The sequence below is a fragment of the Antechinus flavipes genome, chromosome 3 (assembly GCF_016432865.1).
Source record: "Antechinus flavipes isolate AdamAnt ecotype Samford, QLD, Australia chromosome 3, AdamAnt_v2, whole genome shotgun sequence".
NCBI classification, from domain to species: Eukaryota; Metazoa; Chordata; class Mammalia; order Dasyuromorphia; family Dasyuridae; genus Antechinus; species Antechinus flavipes.
The window spans coordinates 440,906,108-440,925,365 of NC_067400.1; positions in this window are offsets into that span (position 1 = coordinate 440,906,108).

The window sequence follows — 19,258 nt, forward strand, 5'->3', positions numbered from 1 at the left end:
TATTCTTTAAATGCTTGGTAGAATTCACACATCAATCTATCTGATCCTGGGGATTTTTGTTAGAGAGTTGATGAATGGCTTGTTCTATTTCTTTTTCTAAAATGGGACTATTTAAGTAATTTACTTCCTCTTTTGTTAATCTGGGAAGCCTATATTTTTGAAGGTAGTCATCCATTTCACTTAGATTATCAAATTTATTGGCATAAAGTTGGACAAAGTAACTCCTAATTATTGCTTTAATTTCCTCTTCATTGGTGGAAAGTTCTCTGTTTTCATTTTTAAGACTAACAATTTGATTTTCCTCTTTTCTTATGCTTATCAGATTTACCAAAGGTTTATCTATTTTATTGGTTTATTTATAAAACCAACTCTTAGTTTTATTTATTAATTCAATAGTTTCTTTTTTTATTTTCAATTTTATCAATTTCTCCTTTTAATTTTAGAATTTCAAGTTTAGTATTTAATTGGAGGTTTTTAATTTGGTCTTTTTCTAGCTTTTTAAGTTGTAAGCCCATTTCATTGATCTTCTTTTTCTCTATTTTATTCAAGTAAGCCTCTAAAGATATACAATTTCCCCTTATTTCTGCTTTGGCTGCATCCCACAAATTTTGGTATATTGTCTCATTGTTGTCATTGTCTTGGGTGAAATTATTAAATGCTTTGCTTTTTCACCCATTCGTTCTTCAGGATGAGATTATTTAATTCCAATTACTTTTTGGTCTATTTACCCTTAGCTTTTTGTTGAATGTAGTTTTTATTGCATTGTGATCTGAAAAGAATGCATTTACTATTTTTGCTTTTCTGCATTTAATTTTCAGGTTTTTATGTCCTAATATATGGTCAATTTTTTTATAGGTGCCATGAAATGCTGAGAAGAAAGTGTATTCCTTTTTCTTGTTAAAGTGCTATTGCTGGTCTTTCTAGAGGTATATCAAATAAAAGTGGTGAGAGAGGTCATCCTTGCTCCACTCCCATATTTATTAGTAAAAGTTCTGATACACTCTCATTTCAGATGATGCTTGCTTTTAGTTTTAGATTAATGCTTTCTAATGTATTGAAATAAAGTTCCTCTTTGCCTGTATTTCATAGGGTTTTTAGCATAAATGAGTGGTGGACTCTCTTCCATCTATTGAGATAATCATGTGATTTTGGATGTTTTTAATATGATTATCTTGGTTGTTTTCTTATTGTTGAACTATCCTTGCATTCATGGTATAAATCCTACTTGGTTATAATCTAGAATTTCTTGTATAAATTGCTGTAGTTTTTTGACAAGATTTTGCTTAAAATATATAACAATGTTCATTAATGATTTTGGCCTATAATTTTCTTTTCAGGTTTTATTTTCCCGTTTTAAGTATTAGAAATATATTTGTCTCATGAAAAAGTTTGGATATAGTGTTTTCCTTGTCAAATTTTGAGAACAATTTGTGAAACATGTGTGCTAATTGTTTTTTTAAAAGTTTGATCAAGTTCTTAAGTGAAACTTATCAAGCAAAGGAGTTTTCTTTGTTGTACTTTTCTAGGTAGATATATTTCCTTTTCTGAGAGTGGGATATTTAAGATCTCATGGAATAACAAATCTTCTCCCCATTTTGGGGTCTCCTCTCGTTTAGTTTTTTCACTGTTTTCCAGTATGCTTTTTGGATTCCCCTTTTCCATCACCCCTCATTTGTCATTTTCAGAACAATAGCAATTTCTGCAGGTGATAGAATACCTCTCTTCCCTATGTCCTTGATCATGAAACACCACACTGATCCATATCCTCCCCCTGGTTTCCTTCTTTTCTCCTTTACCTCAAAATCTCCTTATTGATTTCATTCCCTCTTACTTCTCAGCTGAAGTTCAAAATCCTCTATTCCAAAATAGAACAATAGTACAAGGTCCCCATATCCTTCACAGAAACCTCTCTTTACTAATGAAAGTATCCACCAATGGAATAATTTGCTATAATCAAACAAAAATACTCTTCATTTTCTTCCCCATTATTGTTTTTTCTCCCTCTTCTTCACTTATTCTTCTGGCAGTTTTTCACGCTTTAGAGACCATGGAGGTCACCTTCTCTTCCTTGCTAATTCTCAATTTGATCCAAGCTTATCGTACATTCCTCTCTCTCATTCTCCTCACCTTACCCTTCTCAAGTACTCTCCTATTTTATAATGATGTTTCAATTTTTTTTCTTTTTTCCCCTTGTAAGTGATTCATTATTTTTTTCAATTAGTATTTCATCTTCTGTATTTATAAGAAATGGTCTGTGTTCTACTGCTTGTTACATTATAGAGATCAAGTTATTTTTTTAAACTTTTTTTCTTTTGGAATATCTAGCATTCTTTATGTATTATATGTTTGAAATCAGTATATTTTACTTAGAGAGTTTATTTTCTTTTAATATTATTATTTGTTGCATCTCTTTTTTCTGTATTGATTTTTTCAATTTTGTATATTTGATTCACCCCCTCTTTAGATTTTTTTGGTAACATTGCCAATACAGATTCACATTTTTTTTTTTTTCTATTCTGCCCATTATTTTTGTTCTTTAGGCTATAAATTCTCCTCTCATAATTCTTATTTTTTAAACCATTCTGAAATAGTATATTATGGTTTCATGTTTCCCTCAAATTGCCAAAAGTCTTGTTTCATCAAGTGTTAGATGATTTCCCTTTGTCTTTCAGTATTTATTAATAAATAGCTCTTTATTAGATGTAGAGGCCAAATTTTCTTAGGCTGTTATTTTTCCCATTGATTTATCTTTTTTATGTTCATAGTAGTTGATTTCTCTTTTTTCTGAGATTTTTGGTAATTTCTCCCCTATTACTCACTTTATGATTTCTTTTCTGAAGGTGGCTTTCCATAGCATTGGATCTCAAAATGTCTCAGCCTTTTTCCAATTCACAGACAACTAATCTAGGGAACTGACCCAAGTTATTTAGGGAGGAGGCAGAAATGATCCTAGTTTTGTGGGCTCTTTCCCTCAGGCTTCTTGGAGGACCATACCAATTCCCTTTAGCTAATGGTGTACTATCCTGTTCTCTCTGTTCCTCAGTTCTCTACCCTGACAGGGGTTTAGTTCTATAATTTTGAATTTGGTTCTCTGAGGTTGCAGGACGGGGAGTAAAAGATAAGATTTAGGTTGTGGTTTTGAGCTTTATGTCAAGGCCAGATAGTTGTGATGTCCCTTTATTTCTAAACTTACTCTTTTCTCCAGAAATCTTTTGCAATAGAGAAAGCTACTACAGCACTGGCTTTTATGGCCTCCGGATTCAAGTTGAGTTACCACTAGGATTCCAATAGGAGTCAGTTTATGGTTGGCTTTTTTTTTTTTTAAATCTTCATTTTATGTTCTTCATTTAAATCTTCATATACTTCTCTGAGTATATAAAACCAGTATCAAACATGGAGCCTGCTACCCAGTCAGCAACACATATGAGTTTAGCCTAAATAAAATTAAAATGTAATTTAAATATATTTAATTAAATAAATAAAAATACAATAAAGCACATTAATAAGTGGTTTTTCTATATCAATTTGAGGCCCATAGGATCATTAGCCATTATTTAATGGCTGCTATTTCTATTTGAATTTCATACCACTTTTCTAGACCATGAGAAATACTGAAGTTAGCTTTCATGTATAATTTGTTTTAGAAGGCTTTTAAGAGATCATGTATATCAGAGAAAATTACTAGTCCTTTGTCTTATTGGTTGTATTATCTGGAAGTCTACCTACAATCATAATTGAATAAAGTGCTAAATTTGAGTTAGAGGTTCATGAAAATACAGATTTCTTTTAGATAAAATTTCAAAAATTCCATGAAATCTATGCATGAGTCTTTAGAATTCAAGTTGAGCTCCAGTTTTAAAGGCTAAATCTTCCTTCTCTCAATTCATTTTCTTTATTTTTCATTCTGTATGTTTTAGATGTAATATTTCCCCCTTTCAATTGATAAACGCTTACGTATCCTTTAAGGTTTATTTCCAATACTACATTAAAGTTCACCTAGCTTTTATTTCAAACTTTGTAAAGCAGTTATATATCTTACTTTCAATTTTGATAATTTGCATGTGTCCTATTTGTCTACAATGAGAGAAGGGGCTAGATTATCAATACTTTTTATCACTTCCTGGGTAAAATATATGAATTACTTTTGGATTTAATTTATTTATAAGCAGATAATTAACATATAATGATTTTGTAGTCATGTAGTTAATGAATACTTATATGCATATTATATCTCTATGGCTAGATTATATATTCTATGACAATACATATTATTTTAAAATTGTTTTTGTATCTCTATCAGAGTTTAGCCAAGGAGAGACAATATAGGTGGTTGTTAATAATTCTGTTTTTGGAAACTGGCTTGATCTGCATAAGTCTTCTGTCTCCAGATTCTGTTTATTTTCACTATCTGGTCTTGATACTTGAAATATTTTCCTTCCTCATCTCTACCTCCAACCTTCCTTGACTTCAAATCCTAGCTAAAATCTAGTCTTCTACTGGAAGTCTTTCCTGAGGGTCCTTAATGCTAATGTCTTTTTTCTATGCTTTCCATTTTATCATATATAGCTTATTTATATAGAGTTGGCTTTGATTTTATCCTGTCTTCTGCATTACTTTGTTTCCCCAATATTTAATACAATGCATAGCATATAATAGGTGCTTCATAAACTTAACTTTTCTGGTCCTCAGTTTACTCATTTGTAAAATAGGAAGGATGATGTCTGAAAAAATCTGCTTCACAGGAGAATTAAATGAAATCATGTGCGCAAAGAGTTTTAAAAACTTAAAGGAGTGTACAAATGTTATTTCTTATGTTATACTTTGCATACTTACAAGACAATAAATGGTCATTGGAAGAATGGTTGAATTAACGAAAAGTAAAGGGTAAAGGACATTTCTCATGAGAATCCAACTTTGGAATCTTCTCTTTTTTTCTCTAGCCATGCTTCAGTTTTTCATGTCTATAGTTCAGGGTCTCTTTTTTGTTCCCCCATGGGACATGATATATTAGCCTAAGCATCAATGTCAATTTACATTTAATGGATGAAGGAGTTTCTACACCAAAAACTTATGCACTCAGTGAACAAAAAGGCAAATCATCAGATGATATTTATTGAACATCAAGAATGTACTGTACACTAAACAGAACACAGAGAGAAACATTTATTTTAACACATGTTGAGAAATACACTTGAGAGCAATTGTACCAGATGTCAATTTGTAATGTGCTCTAGGGCAAGAAAGAAGGGGGGGGGGGATTTTCTTAGTGAGAAATAAAAATAGATATGCATTAATACAATTTCATAATAATAAATTCACTACAGACTATTTCCTGACATTCTTAAACTTGGCATCTTCTAATATTGTATCAAAATTAGTCTTATTTTTCACTATTTTAAAAATTATAATAGTATATGTTTTAATTCCTTTTGAAATGTCATCTAAATGTATAGTAATAGTGAAGACAGAAATCCTTAGAGAAGTTGCCACAGCAACATCCCTTCAATTATATGCATAAAATTGATTTTTTTTTTTAAGGTGAATGTTAGTGGAGTGAGGGATAGCATGCAGACAAAATATTTCAAGTTGAAGGAAGAGTAGGGATAATAATGAATTAGGAGGAAAGAATAAAAAGTAAGAGGTTTGGATAGAACCATTTGTAAGCAAATAAAGAAAAGCTAGAGACACCAATTCTAGAGAAGTTGTTTTTGGCAGGATCTCATGAATTTGGTGGCATGTGGAGAGAAGGGAAAAACCAAGAATATGAGGTAAGGAGACATTTATGTTAAGATAATATACAGTGGACACACCTACTGCTGCCCTTGTGACAAATAGCATCTCAATAGAGCCTTTATCCTCGAAACTCAAATCCCTGAGATCTGGGATGTCCAGAGGTTACAGAACACAAAGGTTACTAATCTTTATAGCTGAGAAAGGATAAGAAGAAAAGGTGGATGCATCATCAGAATAGAGATTATCACAAATTCCTACATCTTTTTAAATATGCTATTATTATTCTTATCACTGATAATGATAATGCCAAGCATTTTTGCCTCTCATCCAAAATGTTTAAAAGGTAACTTTTTTTAATTTTGAGAAATCTCAATAATGTGGCTTGTTATTGCTGTCAACTAATTCTTGCCCTACACAGGAACAAAAGTAGAAAGGAAGAAAAGAAAATAAGAAGAAAGGAAGGACATATCTCTAGCTAAATTTGTGAAACAAGAAAACTTTTTTCCTCTGTTTTTATTTACTCTATTTGATTTTATATCTATTTAATCTCAAATGTCCAATGATCTCATGTTGGCTCCCATAATATATAGCTTCTCACTTATCCATACCTTTTTAACTTGGGGGAGGGTGTGATTCTTTTCACATATACTCATAGTAGACATCCAAGCTAATTAAACATGAGATAGTAGAAAAGTGAGTTGTGGTGATAAAGAAGCAGGAATGCAGACCAAGTAGTTATGCATTAAGCTGCAAATTATGGAGCATGGGTAGGTTATTAATATATAGTCAGTCAATAAGCATTTATTAAGTGATCACTATATGCCAGGCACTATACCAAGTGCTGGACATACAAAAAGAGGCTAATTGCAGTTTTTGTCTTCAAAGAGCTCACAATCAAATGGGGACAAGCAATTATGTACCAACAAATTGTGTTTAATAAGAGAATGAGAGAAAAAAATGAAAGAGAGAAGGCATTAGAATTAAGAGGTTATGGAAAGTTTTCTGTAGAAGATGAGATTTTTATTGAAGACTTAAAATAATCTGAGGAATCCAGTAGGCAATGATGAAAAGAGAAAACACTCCAGCGAAAATGCTGATATATAATCAAGACACTCCATTTCTCAATTCCATGGCATTTACCATATTGAAGATGATGTGCTGAGGATTAACATGTACAAGACTAGAAAGGTAGGAGAGACCTAGACTATGAAAGGCTTTAACTACTAAAGAAAGATTTTGTTGTTGATGACAAATCAATTGAATTTAAGAAAGGAAGTGACATGATCAGACTCACATTTTAGGAAAATCACTTTGGTGACTAAATGGAGGGTGGATTGGAATGAGGAAAGATAACAGAATTTATCCTGGTTTTTTTTTTTTTTTTAAATTTATTTTTAACACATATTTCTTTATGTATCATGTTGGGAGAGAAAAATCAGAGCAAAAGAGAAAAACCATGACCAAAAAAAAAAAAAAAAAAAAACAGAAAAAAAGAAGAGAATATAGCATGTGTTGATTTACATTCAGTCTGCATAGTTCTATCTCTCTTTGTGAATGGAATTTTCCACCCAAAATTTATTGGGTTTGCATTGGATCACTGGACTGCTGAGAACCAAGTTTTTCATAGTTGATCATCACACACTGTGGCTATTATTGTGTATAATGTATTCCTGGTTCTGCTTGTTTCTGTCGGCATCAGTTTGTGTAAATCTTTCCAGGCCCTTTTAAAATCAGCTTATTCATAATTTTTATAGAACAATAATATTCCACTAAATATACCACAACCTATTCAGCCATTTCTCAATTGATAACCATATAATCATTTTCCAATTCTTTGCTACCACAAAAAGAACTGCTACAAACATTTTTGCACATGTGGGTCTTTCCCCCTCTCCCCTTTTATTCCCCCTCCTTGGGATACACACCCAGTAATGACAATGCTAGGTCAAGGGTAAGCACAGTTTTATAGCCCTTTGGGCACAGTTCCAGATTACTCTCCAGAATGGTTGGCTCATGTCACAACTCCACCAACAATGCATTAGTGCCTCAGTTTTCTCACATCCCCTCCAACATTTATCATTACTGTTTCCTGTCATTTTAGCCAGTCTGAGAGGTATGAAGTCATATCTCAGAGTTGTTTTAATGTGCATTTCTCTAATCGATAGTGATTCAGAACAGAGCATTTTTCATATGACTATAAATGACTCTAATTGAACATTTGAAAATTTCCTGTAATATTCTTTGGCCATTTGTCAATTGGCGAATGACTTGTATTCTTATAAATTTAACACAGTTCTTTATGTATTTTTATAAATGAGGCCTTTATCAGAAATACTGACTGTAAAGATTTCCCCCCAGTTTTGTACTTCCTTTTTACTCTTGTTTCTATTGGTTTTGTTTGTGCAAAACCTTTATAATTTAATGTAACCAAAATTGTTGTTTTTTTCTTTCATAATATTCACTACTTCTTTGGTCACAGATTCCTCCCTTCTCCAAAGATCTGATAGGTAAATTATCCCATGTTTTCCTAATTTCTTTATGGTATCATCCTTTATGCCCAAATCATGTGTTCATATTGACATTATTTTGATATGGAGTGTGAGATGTTGATCTACACTGAATTTCTGACATAATTTTCCAGTTTTCTCAGCCATTTTTGCCAAATAGTGAATTCTTATTCCAGAAGCTAGAGTTTGGGGATTTATCAATATTAGATTACTATAGGCCTTGATTATTGTATTGTGCATATCTAATATGTGCCACTGATCCACCACTCTATTTCATAGACAGTACTAAAATAGTTTTGATGACTGCTGCTTTATAATATAGTTTTAGATTTGGTACTGCTAAGCTATCATCCTTTGTATTTTTTCCTTAATTCTGTAGATATTCTTGATGTTTTTTTCTTCCAAATGCATTTTTTTTTAGTTCTGTAAAATAATATTTTTACCAATTTAGGCAGAATTGTCCTTTTTAATATATTAGCTTGACCCAGCCATGAATAAGTGATATTTTTTCCAATTGTTTACATTTGATTTTATTTGTGTGAGAATTGTTCATATAGTTCTTGGATTTGTCTTGGCAGGGAAACCCCCAAGTATTTCATTTTGTCTACAGTAATTTTAAGTGGAATTTCTCTTTCTATCTCTTGCTGATGGGCTTTGTTAGTATTACATAGAAATGCTGATGATTTGTGTTAGTTTATTTGACATCCTGCAAAAGCTATGAATTGTTTCCAGTAGGTGTTTGATGATTTTCTAGAATTCTCTAAGTACATCATCATATCATCTGCAAAGAATGATAGTTTTATTTCCTTATTGCTTATTCCAATTCCTTTAATTTCTTTTTCTTTTCTTATTGCTAAAGTCAACATTTCTAGAGCAATGTTGAATAATGGTGGTGATAATAATCATCTTTGTTTTACCCCTGATCTTATCGGGAATACATCCAGCTTCTCTCCATTACAAATAATGCTTGTTCTAGATTTTAGATAAATGCTGCTTATTATTTTAAGGAAAGATCCCTTTATCCCTAAGCTCTCTAGTATTTTTAATAGGAATGAATGCTGTATTTTGTCAAAAGCTTTTTCTGCATCTATTGAGATTGTCATATGATTTCTGTTGGTTTTGTTATTGATATGGTTGATTATAGTAATAGTTTTCCTGATATTGAACTAGCCCTGCATTTCTGGCATAAATCCCACTTGCTCATAGTATATTATCCTGCTGATAAGTTGCTGTAATCGCTTTGTTAACAGTTTATTTAAATTTTTTGCATCAATATTCATTAGGGAGATTGGTCTGTGATTTTTTTTTTTCTGTGTTTTGGCTCTTTCTGGTTTAGGTATCAATGTCATATTCATGTCATAGAAGGAAGTTGGCACATTTTTTAACCTATTCTCCCAAATAAATCACATAGTATTGGAATTAATTGTTCTTTAAATGTTTGGTATAATTCACTTGTGAATCCATCTGGCCTGGAGACTTTTTCTTCGATTGTTTATTAAGGACTTGTTCAATTTCTTTTTCTAAAATGACCTATTTAAGTAATGTATTTCCTCTTCTGTTAACCTGGGCAATTTATATTTTTAGAAATATTCATCTATTTCAATTTGTTAGATTTTCAGACTTGCTGCCATACAATTGGGCAAAATAGTTCCTAATTATTGTTTTAATTTTATAGTCATCGGTGGCATTTTTGATGCTGGTGATTTTGTTTTTCTTTCATTTTTCTGATCAAATTAACCAAAGTTTTATCTATTTTGTTAATTTTTTTCATAATACCATTTCTTAGTTTTGTTTATTAGTTCAATTATGGATTGTTTCTGTGATTTGTTATTTTACCCACTCATTCTTTAGAATTAGATTATTTAATTTACAATTAGTTTTTAGTCTATCTTTATTGAATATAATGCATTATTGTCTGAAAAGGAAGCATTTTGCTATTTTTGGCTTTCTGAATTTGATATGAAGTTTTTATGCTATAATACATGGTCAACTTTTATATAGATGCCATGTACTGCCAAGAAAAAAAAAGTTTTCCTTTCTGTCCCTATTCAGTTTTCTTTAGAGGTCTGTCATATCTAGGTTTTTCAGGATCTTATTAAGTTCCCTCATTTCTTTCTTATTTATTTTATGGTTGGATTTGTTTGATTCTGAGAAGGGAAGGTTGAGGTCTCCCTAATACAACAATGTTGCTGTCTGTTTCTTTCTGTAGCTGGCTTAAAATCTTCTCTAGGAATTTGCCTGCTCTACCACTTAGTAATACCCTGTAGTATTGTTACTACTTCATTTTTTATGGCACCTTTTATCAAGATGTGTTATCTGCTGCTCTTGTGGTTTCTCTTCTTGTGAGTGGATGATGGTGATTCAAGGAGACCGAGAGGCAGTTGCATTATTTGAACTCTCTCCTTTTCCCTCTGCCTCCAATTCATTTTCCTAATTCACAAGCAACACCTGTGTCAGTAAAGGCTGCTTTGCAATTCCTTCAGATGTTCACAACTGTGGAGGATCTCAGAGAATTGACCTGCCCCTTACAATGCACTTAGGCATGGGCCTTAACAAAGATGTACTTTCGTTCCCTATTTCTTTTAAGAAAATCTATTTTTAATTTTGCTTTATCTGAAATCAGAATTGCTACCTCTGCTTCTTTTACTTTAGTTGAAGAATAATAAATTATGTTTAAAAATTATGTTCCATCCTTTTACCCTTACTCTGTATGTGTCTCTTTGTGTCAAATGTGTTTCTTGCAAACAACATATTGTAGGACTCTGTTTTTTAGTTCACTCTGCTATTCACTTCCATTTTATGGGAGAATTCATCCCATTCACATTCACAATTATGATTACTAGCTCTGTATTTATCTCCATCCTATTTTCTGCATATACTTTTGTTCTCTTTCCACTCTGCCTTAGTCATGTTTTGTTTTGTTGTTGTTGTTGTTGTTGTTGTTTTTTACCTAAACTATCCAGTACCTTATCTCCTATCACTCCATCCTCCTTCTCTCACTAGTATTTTTTTACCCACCTCATCCACTATCTTATCTCCTACTACCCTTTCCCTCCTCTCTTAGTAGTGTCTTTTTAATCCACTCCACCCACCCCCTTGTCTTCTATCAACCCTTCCCCTCTTCTCTTAACCTTTTCCCCTAGTGTTTATGTCCTCCCTTCTATCCTGGTCCCTCCCTTTTCTTTTTTCTTTCTCCTACTTTTTTTATAGGGTTATGTTGGAATCCTTACTAACTGCTAAGTAATTAGAGTTGATCTAATCTTACAAGAAGTTGTTTTGGCCAGAACCTGAAACAAGGTACTAAGTAGAACTAATCAAGACAAGGCTTGTGTTCCCACCTTTACTCATTGGACTCCACAAGTATGCTAGCTTCACAAAGTACACTTTCTAACTTCAAGAGAGTTCACACCTCCCTTAAAGTCATTGGGCCAGAGAGCACTATGGGAGAAAACCCATAATCCCATTCTCTCAGAAGAGGCAGATAAAAAGCCAGCGATGAAGGATCTATGGCAGAACACATTTTTTCCTCTTGGCTGGCTGATCGCGCTAGACTCGAGAGAAACGACTCTGCTGCAGAGAACACTTTTGACGGACTTCAGTGGAGCTGCGCCAGAAGCCCTCTCTCCGCGGCAAATTGGTGGCCGGGCTCCCCAGAAGGAGATAAGAGAGATCTTCCATCTCTGTTGGAGGCAGAAGAAGGCAGAGGCAGAGGCTGAAGGACAGAACCTTTGGATTTGGAGACGTCCGAAGGGCTCTAAGCCTCTAAACCGGCTGTGCCCTGAGAAGAACAAACTCCAACATTTGAACTCTAACATTTGGCGCCCAACGTGGGGCGTATACTGAGCTCACCTGACTGGCGGAGAAGCAGCTGCGGGTCCCGGGAGGGTCTTTCTCCCGGGCCGGGAGCGAGGAATCATGTATATAAAACAGGTTATCATCCAGGGTTTTCGAAGTTATAGAGATCAGACAATTGTAGATCCGTTCAGTTCAAAACACAATGTTATAGTGGGCAGAAATGGATCCGGGAAAAGTAATTTTTTTTATGCTATTCAGTTTGTACTCAGTGATGAATTTAGTCATCTTCGTCCAGAACAGAGATTGGCTTTGTTACACGAAGGCACTGGACCTCGAGTCATATCGGCTTTTGTTGAAATCATTTTTGATAATTCAGACAACAGATTACCAATTGATAAAGAGGAAGTTTCACTTCGTAGAGTCATTGGTGCCAAAAAAGATCAGTATTTTTTAGATAAGAAAATGGTAACGAAAAACGATGTGATGAATCTACTTGAGAGTGCTGGATTTTCTCGAAGTAATCCTTATTACATTGTCAAACAAGGAAAGATTAACCAGATGGCCACAGCACCTGACTCTCAGAGACTGAAGCTATTGAGAGAAGTGGCTGGTACTCGAGTCTATGATGAACGTAAAGAGGAAAGCATTTCTTTAATGAAAGAAACAGAGGGCAAACGGGAAAAAATCAATGAATTGTTAAAATATATTGAAGAGAGATTACATACGTTAGAGGAGGAAAAAGAAGAACTTGCACAATATCAAAAATGGGATAAAATGAGACGAGCGCTGGAATATACCATTTATAATCAAGAACTTAATGAAACCCGTGCCAAACTTGATGAGCTGTCTGCTAAAAGAGAGACAAGTGGAGAGAAATCCAGACAATTGAGAGATGCTCAACAGGATGCCCGAGATAAGATGGAGGATATTGAACGACAGGTTCGAGAATTGAAAACAAAAATTTCAGCTATGAAAGAAGAAAAGGAGCAGCTTAGTGCTGAAAGACAAGAACAAATTAAGCAGAGGACTAAATTAGAACTTAAAGCTAAGGATTTGCAAGATGAATTGGCAGGCAACAGTGAACAGAGGCTTCCATTGGGCCTCAGAATGCAGACAGATTCAGGGAAACGGGATGAGGGGCCCAGCCCCAGGGCCCAAGGCAAAAAACACTTGGGGCATGATGGCAGCCAATCGTGTACCCAGAGAGTGCCTAGAAGTCCAGTACCCAGACATGACCAATCAACCAGAAAGCCATATGATGGGAGAAGGGGATTACACAGTCAACCAGCCAGGAGGAAAAAAATGTATTCTGGAATGGCTGTCTCGCCTTATATCTGAACCTTCTGAGAGAATGGGATTATGGGTTTTCTCCCATAGTGCTCTCTGGCCCAAAGAGCTTTAAGGTGTGGACTTTGAGTAAAGGTGGGAACACAAGCCTTGTCTTGATTAGTTCTACTTAGTACCTTGTTTCAGGTTCTGGCCAAAACAACTTCTTGTAAGATTAGATCAACTCTAATTACTTAGCAGTTAGTAAGGATTCCAACAGGGTTAGATAAATTTCTATTGCCAACTTGATGATTAAATTTTTCCCTCTTAGGGCCAAAACTGATGAGATCTAGCTTCAAACAATGCTCATCCCTCTCCCTTCTTTTCCCTGAGTGTAATGTCTTTCATACCTCTTCATGTGAACTAATTTTCCCATAATACCTTCCCTTTCCTCTTTTCTCCAGTATAAATTTTTCCACCCCTCAATGTCTTTTTCTTTGATGTTATCACATCGGTGTCCATTCATAACCATATCCTCAGTCTATGTGATCCTCTTATCTGTCTGCTCCAGTGATAGATACAATTCTCAAGAGTTACAGATATCATTTTTCCATCTAAGGATGGTAAACAGTTTAATCTTTAAATACTATATATTTTCCCCCTGTTTAACTATCTATGCTTCCCTTGAGTCCTATGTTTGTAGATTAAATTTTCTGTTTAATTCTGTTTCTTCAATAGAAATGATTGAAAGTCTCATACTTCATTGAAGCTCCATCACCTCCCCTGAAAGGAGATGTTGAATCTTACTGGGTAGTTAATTCTTGGTTATAACTCTAGGTCCTTTGTCATCCAGAATATGGTATTCCAGGCCCTCTAATTTTTTACTGTAGAAGCTGCCAGATGCTGGGTAATACTGATTATTGTTTCATATTTGAATTGTTTTTGTCTGACAGCTTGCAGTATTTTCCCTTGGGTTTGTATTTTCTGAGATGTTCCTTGGAGTTCTCCTTGTGGGATCTCTTTATGAAGATAATAGATGGATTCTTTCAATGAATATTTTCATCTCTGTTTCTAGAATATTGGGACTGTTTTCCTTAATGATCTCTTGAAGAATACCATCCCAGATTCTGTACTGTTTTGTCATTTTCAGTCATGTACAACTCTGATACCATTTGTGGTTTTCCTAGCAAAGATACCAAAGTGGTTTGCTATTTCTTTCTCCAGTTCATTTTTCAGATGAGAAACTGAAACAACTCAGGAATAATAACTTGCCCAGGGTCGTCTAGCTAGTAAGTGTCTGGGGCTGGATTTGAATTCAGGAAGATAAATTTTCCAGCACTGGCCCACTGTATTACCTAGTTCTTTATTGTGTATTTACTAGCTTTATATTATCATTAAAAAAAATTAAACTTAATAGATAAAGTAGGGCGGTGAGAATAGTTTGAAAATAAGAATTTCATGAGAACATTTCATTTTTTCCTATTTTTTTCAGAATAACATTGTAAAGAGTTGGTACTCATTTCATTCTATGCCCTCCATGATGGCCTGTTTTCTCGTTAAAAGTTTTATTGACATTTTGTTTTTAAATTACAAATACATATTATCCCCACTCTGAGAGAGGTTTCTTATAACAAAGCAAAAATTAACAATAAAGTGACCTCTTCAGAAAGAGCATGCAACATATAAAAACTATATCAACCTTCCAGCCTTTCTATTTTAAGATTTTTTTCAATAAATGAAAATCTATTTTCCATCCCTATTCTCTTCCTTTCCCCAAAGAAAGATCAAGGAAAGACAAATTTCATGTAACAAATATACTGTTAAACAATCAAACACAAAGAATTCAAAATTAAATAAGAAGACCATAAATTCCCTCACTGGTTGCTTACAAATTTTTATCCTAAATTCATCTCCTTTTTGAAGTGGCAAAGAATTGGAAAATGAGTGGATGCCCCTCAGTTGGGGAATGGCTGAATAAGTTATGATATATGAATATAATGGAATATTATTGTTCTATAAGAAATGATGAGTAGGCTGATTTCAGAAAACCTATAAAAACTTACATGAACTAATGTTAAGTGAAGTGAGTAGAACCAGGAGGACACATTGTACACAGCAATAAGATTTGTGATGATCAGATATGATGGACATAACTTTTTTTTGACAGTGAGGTGAATCAAGGCATTTTCAATAGACATGTGATAGAAAGAAGAATCTTTATCCAGAGAGAGCTATGGAAACGATATGTAGATAAAAAGTATGATATTTTAACGATTTTTGGTGGTGCTTGTTTTTTTTCTTTTCTTTCTCATGTTTTTCCCTACTTTTTGATCTGATTTTTCTTGCACAGTATGATGAATATAGAAATATATTTAGAAGAATTTCATTTGTGTAATCTGTATTAGATTGTTTGCTTTCTGTAGGAGAACTGGAGAGAAAGTGGGAGAAAAATTTGGACAAAAGGTTTTGCAAAGATGAATATTGAAAATTATCTTTGCATGTATTTGGAAAAATAAAATGCCATTTAAAAATTAAAAAGCAGCCATTGAGCACCTGTATTTTCCAGACAATGTGCTTGTGGTTGGGGAAACAAAAGAAAAGCAAAAAAACAAAGAGAATCCTTATCTTCAAAGAACTCACAATCTGATGGAAGAAACACCCACCAACTATATGCTGATGCTATACAAAGGTTAAGTTTGAGATAATTAAAAAGGGGAAAACTTTAACTTTAAAGACCTTTGGGAAAGATTTCTTGAAGAAGAAAAGATTTTAGCTGAGACTTGAAGGAAGCCAGGGAAGCTAGAAGCCTTCCTAAGGAGGGAGAGAATATTAGGTGTAAGAATGAGGCAATGAAAATACAGAATTGGGAGATGGAGAGTAACAAAAAGTAGCCATCATCTGGGAGATAAACAGAGCTGCAGGAAGTCTAGACAAAGCAATGTAAGATAGTGAATGGGATTTGTGATAGGTAGCAATGAGTGACTTGTGACATCTGCTAAGAAAAATGAGAGGCTAGAACTGCACAACAAATAAAGCCATTGTACACAGTCAATTTTAATCTGAATTCTGGATGTAGAGGATTTTCTCCTTTGAGTTCCCTGCTTGAGAACATTTTGGAGCCACACTTTATGTATATATATGTGTGTATATGAGATTATAAGGATCTTCGGTGCTGAAGATTGCTTGCTGTTGATAATATAATTTTCTATAGATTTTGGTATTCGTCCTGTTTCTTATAACTTGAAATAGACCCATTCATGCTTTGACTTGTGAGGCAGTATAAAGGGAGTTTGTGGTGATATGATTCGTGAAGGAATAGCAGTGACAGAAACTGAATTCCCAGATTATCTCATTGGGAGCAAATGAGCCAATATAATAAATTGTCAAGGCCCTTTGGGAATTGAATCTCTATCACAATGGTTATATACAAGTTGGAGAATGGGAATGGCTATTTTATTTTATTTTATAATCCATATAAATCATATGTATGATTTTTCCCTCTCCTAGGAAAGAATAGGTACATTTTAAAGAAATGTAAAATGTCTATACATTTTCAGTTTAGGTTCTCCTTAAAGAATTGAAGTAGTTTTACATAACCTATTAATGATTTCATCTTGTCAGCAAGTTAATTTTTTTCCAAGTGAATGTTACTTTTCATGATTTTATGTTGTGAGAAAATAATCTATTTGATGTTTGAGTTAACTCCAGTTATTTTCAGCCATCTAGGAAGTAAGTCTTAGAGTAGATGGACATAGTTTCCTTTTGGAAATCTAATTCCTATTAGCTAAGTGAAAACTTCCTCTGAGAAGGAGGAAAGAAACTAAATTTATTCTATACTATTAGAATTAGGGATTCAAAGAACATAGTGTATGATGGTCAAAATACACTAGATCAATATCATTTGACTCCAGAAGAGTAGAGATATAGTCAACACATTTCTCTCTTACAATTCGAGTATAAAAGGCTACTAGCTGACAGTCACCTCTAATCTGCCCATCTGGTGCATTAGTCAAGTAGGACTGTGCAGTTTTACTCTGAGATAACAAGCAGTCACTACTTCTTCTCTCTACAGGAAAACACTTGGGGCCAAAGGAAAGTAATAACTATTTCCCAGACTTTAATAGGACTTTTCTTTTGCTCTTTTACTGACAGTTATAGAAGCTTTATAGACCTTACATGATACAAAGCAAAATCATTTAGAAGAACGGTTCTTAGCAGAAATGAGCCTGAAATGATATCAGTGATAGTTGAGAAAGATATACAGAGACATAATTACTACATAAAGGTATGTATAAATGTATATATTTCCATATGCATATACATATACCTAATAACATGTGTATGTTTGTATGTAGAAACATGTATACATATTCACTATATGTGTATATATATATATTAATTACACTTTTTTTTTTACATATTATACAGTATACACATATATGCATATTGGGCTTTGTGTTTGTGTGTGTGTGTATGCTCATATGTAAACCTCATAAAAGATAGGTCAGTTTGACTACTATATGTTTGTATTATAAATATACAATAAATATAAAATATTATATTTGTATAATATATAGAAGCATTCGATGTATACACTGGGTATGCATAAAGATATATACATTACCCAATATGCATATATAGGACACAATACATATGTATATGTACATACATATACATGTGTACATATACATATCACACACATATGGCTTGTGTTTTGTATAAAAATATATCTGATGTGATATGTATGTAAAAACAAACATATAGTGGCCACATTGATCTATTTTTATGAGGTTCACTCATATATATATATACACACACACATATATGTATATGCATATATGTATATACATATATATATATACATACACACATATAGCTGTATAGATATAGTATATGTATATAATAGGCAAATACTATATGTACATGATAATGCATATATACATATGTTTATAGACATAGCACACATATATGCAATATATACAATCATACATATATAACAGTGAAAATTTCAACCTGTAAATTTAGCTGAAAAGTTTCTCTTTCCCAAACTTGGCTTAAGTGGATTCTGAAGCACATCTTTCTTTCTGTAAATATTGGTAACTAGAAAGCAAAGAGACAGGCCAATTGAAGCCTGAATACAATTTTACCTTCAGGTAAACCTGAATAATTACTAATGGTTCTGAGGCTGCTAGATGGGAAGCCAAGGAAATAAGTGAAAAAGATTTTTATCCTAGTTCAAAAGATTCATGATTCCTAAACTGGGCCTATTACTCTGGTTAATTACTATTAAATTTGGAGGTACTTCTTTCACACTGACAGGTACAGAATGTCCTTTTCATTTTGGTCCTGACAAGCACAAATCTGGACTCAAACATTCACTCAATACAGTTTTTATGGTTACTCTGCAGTAGAATTTCATTCTTTGACCTATTATTAATTCTTAATTTGATACAAATCTAAGATAGATACCAAAAAAATTAACTCTGGGTAAATGATGTTTTCAGCTCAATACTTATTTGTTCTGGGGCTCCTGAGAAAGTTTGCATGATTTAAATTTGCTCAGGTTGGCAGGGGCTAGTGACTAAGGAAAAGAGAAGATAGATTGAAAACTGGAAAGACATCGGAAGTCATAAAGCTCATTTTAAACTCCTTCTATGGCTTTCTTTAGGGTCAATATAATTCATCATCTTGGAGATGAGATAATTTTATAATAAAGCTTTTTCTGCTGTTTTAACAAGTATTTTTTTTCCAGGAAAGTTTATCATAAAAAATTTTATCTTCACATTTCTTTTAGAGAACTCAGCAACTCTAAAACTTTTAGAAATATAGCTTATCTAGCCTTTTGTTTTGCCAATCCACATTCAGTAAAGTCCTTATTAAATAACATTGAGAATTAAATAAATTGAGAATTTTGGAATGATGTCATCTTATATCCATAAGCTTCTATATTGAATGTT